This window comes from Pipra filicauda, unplaced genomic scaffold (assembly GCF_003945595.2).
Source record: "Pipra filicauda isolate LSUMZ 115617 unplaced genomic scaffold, ASM394559v2 scaffold58_size5111680_pilon, whole genome shotgun sequence".
Lineage (NCBI taxonomy): Eukaryota > Metazoa > Chordata > Aves > Passeriformes > Pipridae > Pipra > Pipra filicauda.
The window spans coordinates 4,678,050-4,696,577 of record NW_024104742.1 but is presented as its reverse complement, the minus strand read 5'-3'; the positions used below and the strand labels follow the sequence as shown (position 1 = coordinate 4,696,577).

The 18,528-nt window shown below is 38.4% G+C and overlaps 1 protein-coding gene across 9 annotated transcripts in view; it reads right to left on the bottom strand.

Annotated features, from left to right (window-relative positions):
- NXT2 (nuclear transport factor 2 like export factor 2) overlaps nt 1-18,528 on the bottom strand; it is a 63,048-nt gene that overhangs the window by 13,133 nt on the left and 31,387 nt on the right. Inside the window, exons 4-5 of one of the 9 annotated variants that reach the window (XM_039387804.1) lie at nt 1,139-1,309; nt 427-548 (exon numbers count right to left, since the gene is read on the bottom strand). The exons of 6 other annotated variants lie outside the window; for them this stretch is intronic. The gene's annotated coding sequence lies outside the window, so the exon portion shown is untranslated. The remainder of the gene's footprint in view (nt 1-426; nt 549-1,138; nt 1,310-18,528) is intronic. 2 more of the 9 variants (XM_039387805.1, XM_027716557.2) reach the window with 2 other exon arrangements.

Here is an 18,528-nt window from a genome sequence, read left to right as displayed (position 1 = left end):
ATTTTCCAGTAAAGAACCATTTACTTCCAGCTGGAAATAAAGAGTTTTGTCACTTGTTTTTCTTTATAAATGGAAGAATTAGGAAAATCCTGTACGATTATTGAGTACATGCTTTCAGATGTTTTATTTCTGAATACTGCAAAATATTGAGCACTGTCTGATCATCTGACCTGTGGTTCTGTACTCAGCTGATCTGGCACAGCAGCTCTGCAGCAGGGACAGCAGTGTATTGTACCTCTCTTTTTGACTTTCCCTGCTCTCTGAATTATTACAAAGGTACCAAATATTCCCTAAAATATCAGTAATCCAGTAGTCAACTCTTTAAAAATGGCAAAACTCCCACTAACTTTAATGGAAACAAGATCTGGCCTTTGCTTTGTTTGTTGAGTCTGAATAGGGAATAAACAAAGCTTCTTCAAAATGTACCTTTAACCAGTACCTCAGTTCCAAAGTCCCAGTGTTCAAGCTCCAGTTATAGCAAATATCTTGGCTAAATGTCAAACAATTCCATCAGCTCTTTGAAGGCAAATATTAGACAGAGACTGCATCTGAAATAATTTCCACAAACACCATTCAATTAACCTACTTGGCTAAAAGGTGATGCAAAAATCAATATTTTGTAACAGAGGCATGTGTTTCAGAGGAAACTAATCAATAGGTATCAGAACAATTTCAAATTATAAACAAATATAGACAAAGTTAAAATTTCAAGCAGTTTAGGTATCCAATGCATTGCAACTCAAAACAGCTCTATTATTTTAGGCAGGGTATTCCTGCTGTTACAATTTCAACATGTCATTGCTTTTATTGAATTATTTTCCTTAAATAAAAATAAAAATAATTACTGTAATTTTGGGAGAACTCGCAAAAGAGATGTGAGTTTCCCTGTTGGTCCTTCATCAGCTGGAACTGTGCATTAGATTTCCTCTGAGACAGCCGTTGGAATAGACCTCAATATTTGGAGTTTTTCTGTTTGTTTTTCATGAGCCATTTTTATCCCCCTATTCCTTCTAACCTTGTACATACATATGAGATGAAAACAAGAGGAGACCCATCTCAGAACCCAGATGATAAATTTTTAGCATCAGAGTGTGTGTGATTTTGTACCTACAGTAAGAAAAGTTTCTCATTCACAAACCTTTTAACAGGAAGGGCTGTCAGGGAAGGAAGAGCTGTACAAAATGAGCTGATTCTCAATTGTTTTGAGGGTGCTGTGAAGGCAACCCCCTCTCTGTGCTTCCTTTGAAGGCAGTGTAGACATGGAACAGCCGTGGAGATCCTGGAACTCAGATGTCCCAAAAGGTTGCCCCTGGTGACAAAACAGTAAGTCTGCCATCTTTGCTAGTGAAGACTTGCAGGGAGGACACCATCTACTATTCTTTTTCCCAAGTATTCTAAGATCTGAATTAGACCAAAAGAAAAATGTAAGATCTGATTGTGAATGTGCCCATTCCTCCAATAATTTTAAGGAATATCTGCTAAAACTGCAATGAGAAGAAAGGCTGAAGAGCAAGTCCAGGCACAAGCTTCCTTTTTCACCTTTACTCTTTCATAGGTTCTATATATTTATGAAGACCCAAAGCTAGGTCATTGTCTAACCTCTTCTGTAACAGCCTAATCTATTTTTCTTTGAGAAGTTACAGCCTTTGGAATGAATCACACAGGAATCTTGCAACATTTGTACTGCATTTACCAAATACTCAGTAGGATGAACTCCCATTCCCACTGCAGTTATTAATAACAAACTCTGCATTGCTGCAGTGTAAATACTGATTCACCAAAGAACACTAAATCTGATTATTAACTCCCATGATTGCACTAGTCTGCAAAGAGAAATATATTTAAAAAACATAGTAGTAAGTAGGGGGGGAACACAAGCTGTGAGTGATTTACAAGAACCTTTAGGATTTTATCACCAAACAGATAAGAAAGGTAAACAGTCAGAAAAAAAACAAGCCCTAAGACATTACATCAAAGTGAGAAAAGGGATTATCATCTTTAAAAAATCATTATCCATGTTGCTATTCCCTAGATATGAATATTCTCTTCAGAAAGAGGAAGACCATATCAATGGAGTCAGAAACACGAGAGATTTCCTAGATGACCTTTGGATTTATATTTCAAGATTATTTTGTAAGGACACTGAGAGATATTCTTTCCTTTTGGGGCACTAAAATAGATCAGATAATAGCAGGATTCAGGGCACACACTTTTAACCCCAGTCAAATCTTATTCAGGGACCTGGCTGGCATTTACTATCAATCCAGGTTCAGTTTCCAGAAAGGAGACAATTTCCTCTATAAAGGTTCAGCCATTGTTGCACCTGGCACAGTGTCCCAATGGGAAAATGAAGATACAGATAAGCTATCTACAGGTAAAATAGTCTCTCTGCTTCTGCACAATGTCAGTATATCTAAAAGACAAAGTACAGGAAAAGTGAGCATCTCCTGTAATTGTGATTTTAAAAATCAAGGTGAATATGCTAATAGAATTATATTAGGCTGTGCCTCTAAATTCTTATCAAGATTCATTATAAATCGTCTCCCTTTTATTTACATTTCAACACATTAATACACCACTGTGCAAGAAATCGTTTCTTAGGGATTGAGAGCAGAGCATCCAAGAAACTGGCTTAAATGCCATGAAGGCAGCCAGGAATAAACCAATGTGCCAATGCTCTGTTGGTTTATTCCAGAGCAATGCACCTGGACCCACCAGCTGTCATACATATTCCATCTGGAGCAACAGCTGTTTGCTCAATAGTTGTCATACTGTCTGACACAAACAATTGCTTGTTAAATTTGTCATCAGGCATTCTCTCTGGGGTTTGAAATACTGGAAAATGTCACATTTTGAACCTGTCTCTATGTCTGGAGCATTTTTTCCTATATAGTGTGCAAGGTTTCAGTACAACTCTGTGCAACTCTAGTCAGAGTTACAGGGCCTGTAGCATCTCCAAAAAGGTCAAGTTCAAGGTAGTTCACTGTGAGCTAAGAATGCTTAAGTAAGGGAAAGTGGAAAGTAATGTTTGATAGATCAAACCATGTGGCAGAGATGATGGAAGGATCTGGTCAAACTGCCGGGCTAAGAACATGAGACTAACAAATTCATTTTATACAAACTTTGGGGGAGAAGGGAGAGGGAAATTCCAGATCATGGAAATTATGGAAGATGTTACAACAGTCAGGGCTGGGGAGTGACCTTACAGTCATAGCTGTGGGGAAAGAACAAGTATGTTTATTAGACATGTTATTAGGGAATGTTTTGCATGAAGAAGTGGAATTTGAATATTCAGTGAATGAAGCAGCACATTATTACAGGGTTGAGCAAACCAGGAGGACTGTGGTGAAGAAGATATTCAACAGGAAATGAAGCAACATTATGTGATAGGCAAGCACTTAGAAATGGAGAGGTAGACCTGAAACACTTCCTAACACAGGCAAGCTTTGAAGCTGAGAGTTGATTAAATCACCACACAAATATGTGTAACAAGAAAATATGGAAATTGAAGACGGCCATATAATATCTCTGAAGAACTGAGAGAACAGAAGTGTACCCATCTAAATAGATGCTTTATGAACTGTAGGAGATAAGCACCCGGAGTGAAGGTAATGAAAAAAGTAGATCAAATTGCATCCTGAAAAAATTGGTTTGAAAGTATATTCCAGTGGATAATAATAGAGCCAGTAAAGCACATAATGGATGGGAAATCTAGTTAGCAGAGACAGAACCTGCCAAACAATTATCCACCTAATTTCTTCTTTGTAAGTACTGTTTGTGGCACAGAAGAATATGGCATGAATGAAAATACTCAGCATGTTATCTTAAACTGCTCACAACATACAGCAAATCAACAGACAAGAAAACTCTCTTCAAAAAACCTTCCCACTGAGAGAACTTTTAGAATTGTGCATTTTATGAAGCTCTACACAAGCAGGTCCCTGAAAATGACCTGCTTTCCTCCAGGGCTTGCTGATGCCTCATAACAGATTTTCTTCCTTTTTTGGACTGAACTGAAGAATAATGAATACCATATAGACATTTTTTTAAATTATCCTTTTTGGATCAACAATGTGGACTTATCCTAGTAAGTCACTCAAAATGTTATTCCTCAAAAAATGGGATTTGATTAACCATCAAGGATTTTTAAAGGGCAATCCGTGGTGTAAAGAAACACAGCCAAAAATAAACAGCAGATAATGTATGTCTCCATCATTCAAGTAAAGAAGGATAAGCCTTTTACTGAACTTACTGATGCTGATCTTTAAATTCATTGAATATAAAAAAGACAGAGTCATGGAAAGAAAAAGACACATTTTCTATGAGAAGTGAGAAAGTTGGGGTCGTTCAGCCTGGAGAGACAAAGGCTCTGGGGAGACCTTATTTTGGCCTTCCAGTACTTAAAGAAAGATGGGGATAGACTTTTTATCAGGGCCTGTTGTGGTTGGACAAGGGGTTTTAATGGTTTTAAGCTAAAAGAGGGTATGTTTAGAGTAGAAATTTGGAACTGTGAGGGTGGTGAGGCCCTGGCACAGCCCTGGCACAGGGCTGCCCCAGCCCTGGAAGTGCTCAAGGCCAGGCTGTATGGGGCTTCAGCAACGTGGTCTAGTGGAAGGTGTCCCTGCCCATGGCAGGGGGTTGGGACGAGATGGGCTTTAAGGCCGCTCCCGACCCAAACCATCCCGTGATCCAATTTCCCTGAGGGCCCGTTCCGCTCCTCACCGACGCGTGTCGCCGTCGCGCCGCTCCCCACAGCGGTGCCGGCGTGCGAGGGCTCGGCCCGTGGCTGGGCAAGCGGCGGGGCACGGCCAGAGCAAAGTCTAAAGGACAGCGTTTGGCGTAATCTGTTTACTTTCCACCAGACTTTGCTTTCCGAGAGTAAGGAACGAAAAGCTGGAAGACGTATTTGTCAGCGCTCCCGAGCACAGCCACACAGCCGTGCATGGGACTGTGGCTCTGAGCTCTCTGGGCGTTCCCGTTCAGGGCACTGATCACACCAGCCCCTGCACTGCAGGTGTCCGAATTTCTTGTCCCACAACTGCCAAAACTCAGAGCACTTTTATTCACCTTAGATGAGGACCAGACTGGGCTCGGGACACTGGTCCTTAAAAGCCTAAAGCACTGCGACAAAACTTTATAGATAAAGTTGTTCTTACAAACTCCTTTTACCACTGGCAGCCACCAGCTGAACCAAGTCCTCAGGCTTCCCCACACCAACTGCAAAATCAGTAACAGTAATTAACAGTAAGATAAATAATTTCATTCCAAACACAGCACTCTATAAATGGGAGAGCAAAAGAATCAGCAACCTCAGGGAGTCCAGCTGGAATTGATGAAATCATGTTGAGAACCTGCAAAAAATCAAACAGATTCCTCTGGAAGAAGAGGTGATTCTTGTGTTTGTAGTGAAGATTCCTGCTTGTTATTCAAACCACCCTAGGGATAGAGCAACAGGAGAGGGAATAAGAATTTTAATGTATTTAAGATCTGACAAAATCGTAGAATATTTTTGGAATTCAGTGGATTGCAGAAAATGTTAGATATTTTCAAGGACATGATAAGGGAATGTTCTGGAATATCGAAATGTTTTCTTAAGCAACCTAAAAGAGGCTATGCACATCCCACACAGAGCTACAGCTTTTTAGTATATTAGGTCTCGGTCTAACATTCTAGCCATGAAAACAGAAGTAAATTAGTATTACTGAAGTTTGGAAATCACATTGTAATAAAGGATCTTCGAACACAGTTCCTTTGAGTGTCTCATAAATACAACTAAAGCAAAGGTATAGGAAAATATTGGAAAAGTGAATTATTTTTATATTCACAGATATTTGAAATAAGATGATGTGGCACATAGGTACAGAACAACAATAAATACTTACAAGTTCTCTTTCAATTTCAAGTAGAAAGACAAGAAGGTAAAATGACAGTGATGGAGCACACCTTAGCACAGTCAACTGCCGAAAAAACCAAAATACACTTAAATTCATAATGATGACAATAATTTAAAATGGGCTCTGGAGTAAGCAATAGCCTGATAGATTAATAGAGAAAGGGAATTTTGTCGTTATTTACACTAGATGTCCCAGACACTGAAGACTGCTGAGAACCAAGGGAATTTTGTCACTGATCTGTAAAGGTTTCTGTGCACATTGAGTACAAACTTTGACTTCTGCTCTCACAGAGAGTTCTGCAGAGAGCACATCACTTCCTTGCAGCTTCACTCGGGTTACAGTGCTGGTCCTTTGCCAGGAGGAATCACAGAACCACTGAGCACTGAGAGCAGCACTCACTGGTGTATTCAGCAATGTTCTGGATCCAACCCAGACTGCCAGGATCGGTGTCAGTTGCTCTCTGGTTGGTCTCATTTGAGAAAGGAGACAGAAATATGCACAAGGGACCTGTTCTAATTTTTATTTTTAGGCAGATCTTCACGACCTTGAACAACTATCAAAAAAAAGAAGCCAGTGCTGTAAACAAACTCTGAACTAGAAATTCTAAGGCAATTAAAATTGAGACAGTAGGGTCAGGAGACTGCAACGGGTCTGTGAAGTAAAAGGCATGAGGCTTCCTCAATTCCATTTCTGTGCTGCCAGAGTATGTCTCCTGTATCCATCCACCTGCCTCCTGCTGTGAAAAACCTTAGCATCACTTGCTTTACAAGTCCATCTGACTTTCAAGACCATACATATCCATATCAGGAACAGTACAGAATCTTAAAACAGGCACAGGGAATTACAACTTCCCTTACATCCCAGTGAAGACTTGAACTATAATGTTGGCAATTCCTGTTGGGAGGGCTCCGGGCACTTCCTTCCAGCAAGCACCATAGTTGTGGGGTTTTATAATACAATCTTGCAGATTTGCTAAATATGTGTTCATGTTACCCCAACTGTTGTTAGATAAACAAATTAAATCCATATGTAAAATGAAACAGTTGGAAAACAACTAAAATGTTATCTATGAAATGCTGATTTGGTGCTGTCTATCCTGCAGAATGCCCTCCTGAGCAATAGTTGAAGGGTAAAGGGAACTCTGAAAGAGGAATTATATCAAAAAGTGAAATTAGTTAGGGATTCTTCCTTTCATCGCCATGAATCCAGTCAGGTATTGCTGACACTGGAGAAATAATTATATGCTTAGTGGAGAGTGTTCTGTGTTTTTCATTCTTCCTATTCTCCCTGGTTTGGAAAAATAATCATTGAAACAAAGTCTAGACCTAGAAATATAGACTTCCATTGATTTATAGTCTAGAAAAGAGAGAGAAAATAAAAAGCAGAAAACAGACAAATAAAGGTTGAAATGTTGTAAGTGTTAAATCCAGCATATACTAACATATTTTCTTAACCTTTTTAATTTGGTTAAACTGATTCTAAAATAATTTCAATTTGCTGTGTAAACCTGTTTATAGCAGCAAAACAATTCCAAAGATTCTTCATTCTTCTTCAACATTCTTCAGAGTGGTTGTTACATCAATTATGAGGAGATAGTCTGAGAATAACAATACTGCACAACCTCTGGGCATTGTGTTTCCCAAGCTCATAGTTAATTACTCAAATTTTTGTCTCATGTTCTTACAGATCTAATGTATCTGAGTAAATCTGGCTAAACATTCCACGGACTAAACTTCTACATATCATCTAGATAAAAAGTGTCAATCAAATCAGTGACATGCCATGAGAAAACTAAATAATAAAAAAAAAGCTGTACATTTGGTGTTTATATTGTGTTTTCTTATTGCTAATCCATCAGGTAATAGTGAAGAAGGTATTTAGTGAGTGGACACAGCAGAAACAGCAACGTAACACAAAGGGAGCATCGTTCCCTGCTCGATAAGTGGGAGCTCAGTGCCCATGTATGAACCCACATATGAACACAGACAAGGCAGACTCAAACACAGACTCCTCCTCTCCTGCCAAAGGGGACTGGAAGTGATCTGAAGTGCAAAAAGAGACAGAAACCACTGACTTCAGTGGAATGTGAGGCATGCTTTCTCCTTTGTTTTCCAGCATGACTATTAAAAGAAAACATTGTCTCTAGCTTTGAATCTTTCCAACTCTAACACTGGCCAAAGCTGAAAGGTGCTGAGCATTTTTTGAGAAGGTGCAGAGCTCTGTGAATTCCCAGTAAGGCAGGGAACACTCAAGGAACAGCCTTCTGACACTGAAACACGTTTGCAGCTTTCAAAATGTAACATTTCTGTGTAATAAAACTGCCCTGCTGGTACTAAATCTAATCAGGACCACGTGCCCCATCTCCCATGTAAGCATGTTTTGGAGAATACTTTCTACAATAGCTCATCTGTGGATTCAACCACAAATGAAATGTCTTGCTTATGTTGCACTCCCTTTCCTGCCTCTCTGCACAGAGTAAAATGAACTGTTTCTTCAGCTATCAAGCAGTCTCTCTCTCTCTTCTTCGGTCCCAACATATCCAGCATCCCTCCAGGGTTATTGTATTTCTAAATTCCCTATATGCACATAGATGTATACACATGCAAATATAAAGATATGACAGGTTTTTATTGCCATGAATATTGGAAACAAATATGGAGTGCTTCTGACTAAAGAGCCTTTATGGAGCATTCTATCACTGAAAAGCTATTGGTTCTAATAATACATACCTGAAATCAACAGTGTCCTATGAATCACTAAGTATTTTAGGTAACAAAAATAGTATCCAGCCAGACCTTAAATCTTGTAAAAAATACAAAATTCAAAATTACTAAAATCTAAAAAATCTAGCTGTTTTCTTATTTATACACTCCCACTTGGCCATTCACCAACACCTCTGACAAAGCTTTCTATCCACAGTTAGAGCTTAATACCATTCCCTAGGAAAAATCTTTCGGAAAAAAGGATTTTTATCCTTCATAAAAAAAAGCTTGCAGGTTCTCCTTTTATTTATCATCTCATTTTTTACTTATTGGATTCCTTGGAAAAAAATGGCTTTTCTGACCCTTTCACCCTAGCCTCTCCATATATGTTCCTGCACTAAAATTCTCTTACAGTGTTCCTTACACCGTATAGAACAAGGTTCCCTAATTCTTGGTTTCTTGAGAGACAAAAGACTGGATGGTTCCTTGTGGATTTGTGGTGCTGCTACCACTGGACTGCCAGCTCAGTTCTCAATGCTTCATATTGCTACAATGAGTCAGCTTTTGATACAAAACGCTGTTTCATTTTTCCTCATTGAAATTTGAAGAGGCTTCTGGTCTGCTTTCCAGTGTACTTCGAGAAAAGTCACATCCTAGTTTGGTTTTAATTCTTTGAGTGCTCACTAGTCTTTCAAGGTTACTGTCCTGTTGTTTACACTCCTGAACGGTACAGATGGACCTTCAGACTTGACAAAGGAAATCATTAAAATTCCTGGTATTCTTGAAGCAAACTTATGCACATTTCCTCCCTTTTTCTACTTCTCTGGCACAAAGCTGTAAAACCCAGCAACAACACTCAGCAAACTTCTGCCCTGGGATGGACTATTGTATGTGATTGAGTAAAAGTGCATTTTTTAAGTCAATCATATAGCATATGTGATCTAATGACAACCAAATGGCATATATTTGCCATTTCCTCGATATTTTGCTGTCCTTAAAAGCTTTCTGAGAAACTAAATGTATTTCATTAGCAATAATCAGTTAATCATAACCCAGTTTTGAGTTATTGTCCCATTTTAAAGTTGAGGAAATAAGAGCAAAGAGATCAAATGGTTTCTCTTGAGTCACAACAGAAACAGCAATGTTGGTGTTGCAGCAACATGCAGAGGCTGCATCTGAGATTTGTGCTTCAGGGGCTGCACAAATGAACAGTTTCCAACCTCACAGAACTGAAATGCCAAATGAAGACATACAAGAGGTTATGGTGGGAATGGAGGGATAGAGGGGCAAAGTGATTTTCCTGTAGTCACACAGACAGAAATCCAGACCTCTGATGCCACACTGAGATAAACACAGTATAAATGTCAAACCTGCTTGCTAGATAAAGTCCAGACATGTCATTTCATGCCAGAGGAACCAAACTACCCTTTTCTTTCCCCCATCAATCTTTTCTCATTCTTCTTCCTTTTTTTATATGGTCTTAATCTCATATGTTATTACAAAGGTTTTTTGGTACCTAGATATGGTCTTGGATGGGAAACAAAGATTTAGCTTTCTCAGAGAGATCCACATTCTCCTGTAAAACAGATACATCATCAGCCAGAACATCCCTCCCTTTAGCTCTCAAAGCAGCAAATACTTTATAACATATGTTCCATCAATGCTTTGGCAGAACTCTTCCAGTCATTATTGCAGGGAAGCAATAAATTGGGAAACACCTATTATAAAACTTCTCATGTGCAAGTCCACGAGAAGATATATTAAATGTTTGCATTTCTCCTCTCCGTTTTATTTCAGCTAGAAACATATACAGTCTGCATAAGTTCCCCTCAAATAAAACCAACAAGTCAACCAGGCTTTATAAAAAAGAAAAATTAATAGCAAGATGAAGTCCAACAGGAAATTATCAGGATTATTAATAAGTTTTGTGGATTTCTTTACAGTTTAATTACCATGAGGATTTATGTGAAAGATTAAATAGCCTATATAACGAGCTTAGGGTCTGTTATTTGGTATACTTGATTATCAAGAGTCAAAGTCCTGGTGAAAATCATATTGCACAAAGCACAAACTATTGTGCAGTAACCTGTGGTTCAGTGACACGTGGAGTGGCTGAGTCACACTCCTGGGGAGCAAGAACTCTCTGCCATACTCCGTCTTCTCATTTCCCAACTGGACAAGAGGTGCAGAGAAGCGACTCAAGGGTCTTGGTTCTACTCATGACTAGAGCGTTAGTGAGACTGTGTGAGCCCAAGTAAAATGTTAAATAAATGTTTTTTTCAAAACTGCAATTTTGAAAGAGAGCAAAAATTGTCTCTTCCACACATTACCTAGGCTGCTTCTAAGAATGGCTTAGAATGAAGTTAGCTGTAAAGATTATACCTTTTTAGGTTTGACCTGGGGTTTATGTTGACTATTTAATAGCTTAATATTTTAATATCTCTTTAGAAAGATTAGAAGTAAAATTTTTTTACTGTGATACTAAAAACAAAGTTTCCCTAATCCTTCACCTAGAAAAAAATGTTATTTTTTCCATAAGAGAAGTGTTTTTATACAGGGGCTAAATCTCGTTAAAGTGAGTTTAAAGCAATTAACCTATTTCTTACTGTCAGATTTAATTGTATTTTGACCTAATTGAAGACTAAAACTTGTGCTATACCTGCCTGAATTACATTTAGCCTGAAAAACATCCCAGCTGGAACAGGATGTGCACATAGGAATGGAACAAACTCAGACCGGGGGCTTCTATGCTTTTGGATCAGCATTTTGGAGGCTGAGTATTTCCAAAAGAAAAAGAGATGTTACATTGCTTTCAGTGTGCATAGAACGGGTCTGTTCCAAGCTCTCCCCGGGTAACTGTCAATGAAATTACTCCAGACCGACATAAGTATTAGTAACAAGTGAAAAAAATCACTAATCTAATTGTAAGGAATGATCCAGAATCTAAAGAAAAAACACATGGAGAACCTGTGTTTTAGTAGCTTCCAATCCACTGGTTTCTAAGGGTTTCAGGCAATTGCACTAAAACACAGGTCTTGCTCTTTCTATCATTTGTTTATCACTCTCTACTATGAAAACATGGAAACATATTTGGAATGCAACTAGATGCATAAACTAGATGTTTATGTGAACATAAACAATGTGAGCAGGAATTCCATGTTATATAGTTCATCCCTTTTTTTCAGTCTAGGATAAATCATTTAATCAGAAATTCAGCAAGTAATTTGGTTTTTAAAAAAAAGTATTGTGAGAAATCCTTTAATTACATAGTTTGTTCAGCATTTAAGTTGAATAATTAGGGACACACACACACATATATATGTATGTATATATATGACACAATGTTGCACCTGTAAACAATGCAAATATCTCCTTTATACTACAGCTATGATGTATTTGAGCTTGTTTGGAGACCACCCAGATGTGTCTCCTTTCTATTTTAGAGTCCTGCCCTAAATTACAGACAACCACAAGTGGGAGGCAGTCTGACTATTTGCAAAAAAAAAAAGTTAAAAATACTTTGTAGCAGCTTGTTAGAGCAGGAAATCACTTGACTGGACCGAGGTCTGTGGCATTTGTCATTCCTGTAGAGCTTGTTTTGACTCCACTGGAGATTGCATGGGATGATTGAATACTTTGGTTTCTACCTCTTTTGCCTGAAAAATGACCAGCAACAAGGCTTAGCACATTTTGACAGATGGAAAGCGACTGTTCTATATTCTGTAAGAACTTAGGGTTTTCTTTTTGTTTTGGTGGATGTTCAGTGATGCAGTTCTACTTCTGCTCCTTCATGTTACAAGAGGCAGGAGCAGGATAGAAGGGTGACATTTTGAGGTTTGGCTTGGCTCTTGTATTGCTGACCTACAGCCCAACTGCACAAAGACCTGCACAAAGAGAGCCCATGACCCCATAAATCCTGCAAGCTGCAAAAGGCCATGGCCATGTCAACTGATTCATTTCTCTGTTGCTGGAAAACTGACTTTACTACAGTAACATGCTGTACTTTAAAGGTCACAGTGAACAGGGTTCTGATAAATCAGGCTTGACAGCCACAGAGCGGGTCCATAACAAAACAAGAAGCTTTAAAATAAGTAAACAAAAAAGTAGGTAGAACAGCCAGAATTCCATTTTTGCCTGATGAGAACAGAAAATCCGTAAGTAGAAAAGCAGAACATTTTCTGCTGTCTAGGGCATTTTTCAGGTGCCCATCACAGTATTAATTCCAGGAGGGAGGGAATCTCATAGTTATCTACCCCATGTACTTACTACTAGACACACGTAGACAATCTGATCATTTCTGCAGAGAAAAACATGAAAATTCCTAAAAAGAAATTATGCTTCAAACTTCCTGCCCATAATGGTAACTGCAGTTGTCACTTATTATAAGACTGAAAATAGAACGATGAGGTCAAATACCAGATCTTCTGGAATAACAAAGCAATTTTAGATAGATGACCGAGTTTGAAAGAGTCTGGCAAGAATATGCTTCTGGATTTCACAGAGAGACAATAAACAAACATTTTACTCCCAAGATACACTAAATTGAGTGCAGTGTTGTTGATTATTGCTTTCTGTGTATTTTAAGCATGCATAAACTCACAATTTATATAATCCACTGACTGCATACTCAATGTGCTTCTTTGTCTCAGCAATCAGAAAGGCACAGACTGCATCCACAAAAACTTGCTCAAACTTTTAAGTCTCTGAGCTAAGTTCAAACATAAGAATTAAAAAAAATACAACACATATATTGAAAATCCTGCCTTTGTGGAGCATTAACACCCTTAATTAAAATTATTTAGCAGGAAGATACAGGTATTCAGCATTAACTAGGATCTTTGCATCTAAAAAAAAATCTGTTTATCAAAATCCTAACTACCCATACGATTGAAATACTACAACGTTTTGGTTTTGACTGAATGTATATCTTGTTCTTTATCTCAAGCTTTAGTCTGAAATTAATTTACTATACCTCAAATTATATCAGAGTATAGCCCTAAGGAAACAATGTCAGACTCCCTTTTCCCCCCAATATCTTTGATGTACTCCAACAATCCCAACAGTGCTAAACCAAACTAATTAAATTGGGATTATGTTTGTTTTCCACTACTACAGCAATCACAGTGTGATAGATTAGTTTGCTAGGAAAACCATGAGGCACTGGAAATGTCTGTTTTCCAGGCACACTGAAGAGATTCATGAGCTGCTGTTACCTCAAACTTGTAATTTTATATAGCATGACACAGTGTCAGTAGACATACCAGCTTAGGTACAAAGACCCAAAGTAACTATTTATTATTTGGTCTGAATACAAATAATTAGATTTTTTAATTAAAAATAAGACCAAGATGTCAAAATACTCTGTGTGCAATGGTGACTAAAAATCAGATTTTATTACATGAATGGAACAAAAAAGCCAAGATGGCTGCTGCAGGGTTTTTTTCCATAAAGAAGTTCTTAGAGAAAAGGTATCTGACCAAGAAGACGGGCCAGAAAAATGTCAACTGATCCACTGTGGACAGGCTTGTCACAATCTGTAAATAGTTCTGCTTTGATAACACAAATAAAGCCCTTCATACAGACTGGAATGCTAGGTTAATTGGATGTGACTTTTTCATTGATGTGATATGAAAACTCCCAAGGCAACTTCTAAATTTTATCTAAAACTTCCTTTTCCTCATTTAAAGCTGAATGATTTCCTTCTATGGTTTTATCAATGGGCCAGAAAGGCTGATAAGATTGTTTCCTTCCTCTGTTAGATGTGTTTGGACTTCTGCCATCCTATCTTGAAAAGTAATACATTTGATTTCCTGTCCTGGGTAGAGCAACAAGTGGGAGGCAACTGCTTTCATTCATAAAATGTAACTGGAAGATTAATGTAAGCCATGGAAAATGAAGCCAAGAGATGGGTTTGCATCTGAGCTACTCAAATTCTCAGCCACTGCACCCCAATAATGTACTGCTGTAAGGGCACTGCAAGAGCACCAGGAAGCAAATCTCTTCTCAGCAGACTGAGGGCTGTGAACTCCTGTGAGCTCCCTCCAGGAGGGAGGTGCTGAGGGTCTGAACTCTCCTCCCGCCTCTCCCTTATGATTCCACTCTTCCCTTCTCTTCCCCATTACACCCTTCTGATACAGAGCTCTGTTCTTATCAGTCCTTTGCACACCAGAATGAAGTAGGTGTGAGGGAAATAAAAGCATGACCTCATTCAATCCTCCACTGTACCTCTCCTATGAAGGAGAATTTCTAGGGCTGCAGCCGAAAGTGATTCTGCAATTTTGTGGCAACAAAGGAAAGTTCTCTTCCTTCCAACTTCATCCCCTCAGCAGGAAGAATAATTTTGGACTTAACAGAATCTTCAGTATTTATCACACATGCTCTTGCATCCACTATTGGACTTCAGCCCAACACACAAGGGAGTGCAGCAGCTACAGGGAGCTCAATACAGCTCCTGTGTATAAGTGCTAAGAGGCATGAATCATTAAAGTTATCTATTTCCTGAACACAAGCACTAAGGCAACAGCTGTTTTTACAAGATAAACAATATCACATCCTCCTGGACCTGAAAGAAAGAATCAGACCTGAACTGCTATATGTTGCTTTAAATAGAAAAGACCCCCATTGATTAATTTAAATAAAGTTCCCATAACTTTTTTTTGTGTGAGTTTGAGACATGTTTAATTTGTGAGACATTGTTTAATTCTATTTCTTCTAATAGAATTAGCCTCAGTCTGGTGTAGCATTCTCATTTCTTTGCCAGAAACACCTTCTGCAGCACTCAATGCAATCTGAATTTAATATTCTTACTCCAGAAAGGGATGTATTTCATTGAGGAGTGATCTCTCATCACATGGGCAGGACACATAGCTCATCAGCCTGGAATGCAGGGGTGATAAAATGGGGCTTTTTCACTGCCTTTCTCCTTTGGGTGCCTCAGCTTCTGCTGCAGCAGCATCAGTGAGGTCTCCAGTGGTGCTGGCTGCCCACCCTGAGACACGTGCCCAACTTGGCAGCTACTTCATGCAGTTTTACTATTTGCCCTCCTCAAGATGAAAGGACCCCAAGGTCCCTGCCCAGCCCCTCCTACATTCCTGTTGTTATACATCCCCTCTTCTCCTCTAAGTTCTCTTAAATTTTTGTAGTTATAATACCAGTCCTCTGTTCCTCTTTTCCTCTCCCGAGATGCTTCCCTTTCCTTCATTCCCACCTCCACCCATCCTCTGAATTCTTTCTTAGCTACACTTGGATCAAAGCACAGTGTGGAGAGCATTTGAGCTGCTCTCCTTCTGAGGCTGCACCACAACTACCAGGACATCCTTTGTGGTTACTCACCAGCCCTGCTCCAACAAGTACTGAGAGATTGCAGAGCTCTGGGCATTTCTAAGGTTGTCTCAGAAAACCTGAGACATGTTTTCTGCCCATGAAACTATTATGGGAAAGGTGAAATAGGCTGTCTATGCCTACGTCATATTACACAAAAATTATTTTCATGCAAGGCTTTTTCTTAGGGGTAACATCTGCATAATAATACAAATACAGTATAAAACTAGTAACCAGGTTACATTTAAAGAAAAAATGCACATATACATAAGGACTTACAAACATATATGTGCACATAGGTATGTACTTATGCACATATCCATAAGCACTTATATAGAAGTGGATTAATGATTTGGTTCTAATTTCTTAAATTCTATAAAAGCCTAAGCAAACAAGTTCTATGCTCTCAAGCTTCAAAGAAAACAAAATAATGCCATCCATTCAATTGCTGAGAGCTGCAGTTGAAAGAATATGGAACAAATTAAATTCCTAAATTATGATATGGTTAAGTTGAATATAGCTCAGGAAAAAACTGCACTTCTAGTGAAAACCAACCTCTTGAGGAAATTTAAGAGGTGAAGTCATAATGTGGGTTATTTACTGCCAGAAGAAAACACTATCAACCCATACTGAAATGCTGACTGCTCTGGCAGTAATCTGAATATTTGGCATATTAGAAGTATTATTCTTCAAAAGATTTTAGTTTTCAGATTCATTAAAATTTGAGTTTTAACTCTAAAATCTGAAACCTATATCTTTGCAGCAAAAAGGCAATGCAAACAGGGTGAGGGAAGTAACACACCAAGAAATCTCGCAAAGTAATCAGGTTTAATTTTCCATGGCATATAAATATATGTGGTGTAGTGGTCTGGGTGCAAAAGCAAGGATTTTTATACTTCCAATCCTGCCTGGATCAATCAATGGCCTTAAGAAAGCTCTGTGGACCTATCAGTTTTTCAGTGGTTAAAGCTCAGTAAGAAGCAATGATATTAATCTAATGAAATTTTTACTACAAAGACACAGATTTATAACTTTCAAATGGGACAGAGAGATTTCCCCAATTGATCCATTTAGTAATATTAAAGAATGGGTATAGAATAAAATATTTGTTTCTCTTGTGGATAGCAGCAGAAGTTGGACCTTTGCAGAAAAGGCCTAAAAAATGCAGCATAGACTAAAAACCACAGGTTCAACAGAAAAATGTTCTATAGGAATGTTACTTGTCTAAAAAATACTATATAATTTTCTACAAAATCATAGCTTTTCTTTGGAAATTTTAGGAGTTTTTAGAAAAAATATCAATTTCTGTCTATATGAATTATTATGATCATTATTATGATCTGATATCTACAGATAGGTTGTGATTTTCTATTAGAATTGGAAAGCCATCCTTTAAAGAACAAATCAAACTTCCAGGCCTGCAGCTCTATCCTTCTTGTTGTTAGACTATACAGTAAAATTTTACCCAGGAAGTTCTTTGCCTTTGCTTTCATACTTGACAACTTAAGTATAACATACAGTAAACATATAGATTATAGACAAATGAACATCCCCACATTTGAAACTGAGTTTTGATTTTACAGCATTAGGAGACACTTTTTTGTTTTTGTTTTGCTCCTCTGTGTTACAAAGTTGTCACTTCACAGGATGTTATTTTGACATCAATTCTCAAAGCGCCACAACCCCAACAGTCAGCACTTCTGAGACAGATCTGGGGCAGTCTCTCCTCTCTCCAGCTCCGTGGAGTGTCTGCTCACCTGTCATGAATAGCTGTGAGGTTTGGAAGACTGCTGTCAGGCACCAGAGACAGCCCTCCCAGGAGCCTCAGCTGTGTGGATTCAGTGGCAAAAGGACATTGCAGATCGCAGCTGGAATAATGCAAATTTACATACTTTCAAAACCAGAGATTTAGAAAATCATTCTGCTGTATTCTTTTAACCAATATTAAATCAAACCTGTAAGATTGCCTCTGTTTTTATGAAGTCAGCCAGCAGTTTCACATTGTACTGTACTGTGTGGCAATGGGATCAGACCCCTGGTAAAAGTTATGAAACTGAAGAAATTTAGCTCAAAAGCAAGTTCACTGGATTCTCTGAACCTGGAGTTTTCCTTCCTCATTCCTCCTGCTATGTTTTAATGTAACTTTGATATGCCCTATATTAAGTAGCATCAAAAATGGTAAATGGCCTCCTAGATGCCATTATACCTCTTTGCTAGAAACTTCTGGATAGCTTAGTTCTTTTCCAAAACTTAACTTTGTGTACTGGGACCTTTTTCCTTACTTCTGGAAAACCTGTGTAGAGCTGAAAGCTCCAGGAGACCCACAGAGCTCCAAATGAACTGGACATATTGCCTTTCCAGCCACATGTTGGCTAGGAATGTATGGCATTCCCAGTCTCAGAAGCATAAATGTCAAAGCTGGAAAATGGAACAACTGTACACATCAGGAATTGCTTATTTAATGATTTTGGTCTGTATGCAGCTTGAAAACTTGTGGAGGCTGTGATTTTCCTTACTTAAATAATTGAAACTTATGCTTGAGAATTTAAAAATTTTCAGCACAATAATTCTTAGTCTGCTGTTTGAGCAGACTAAATCTTTAAGATGTTGCC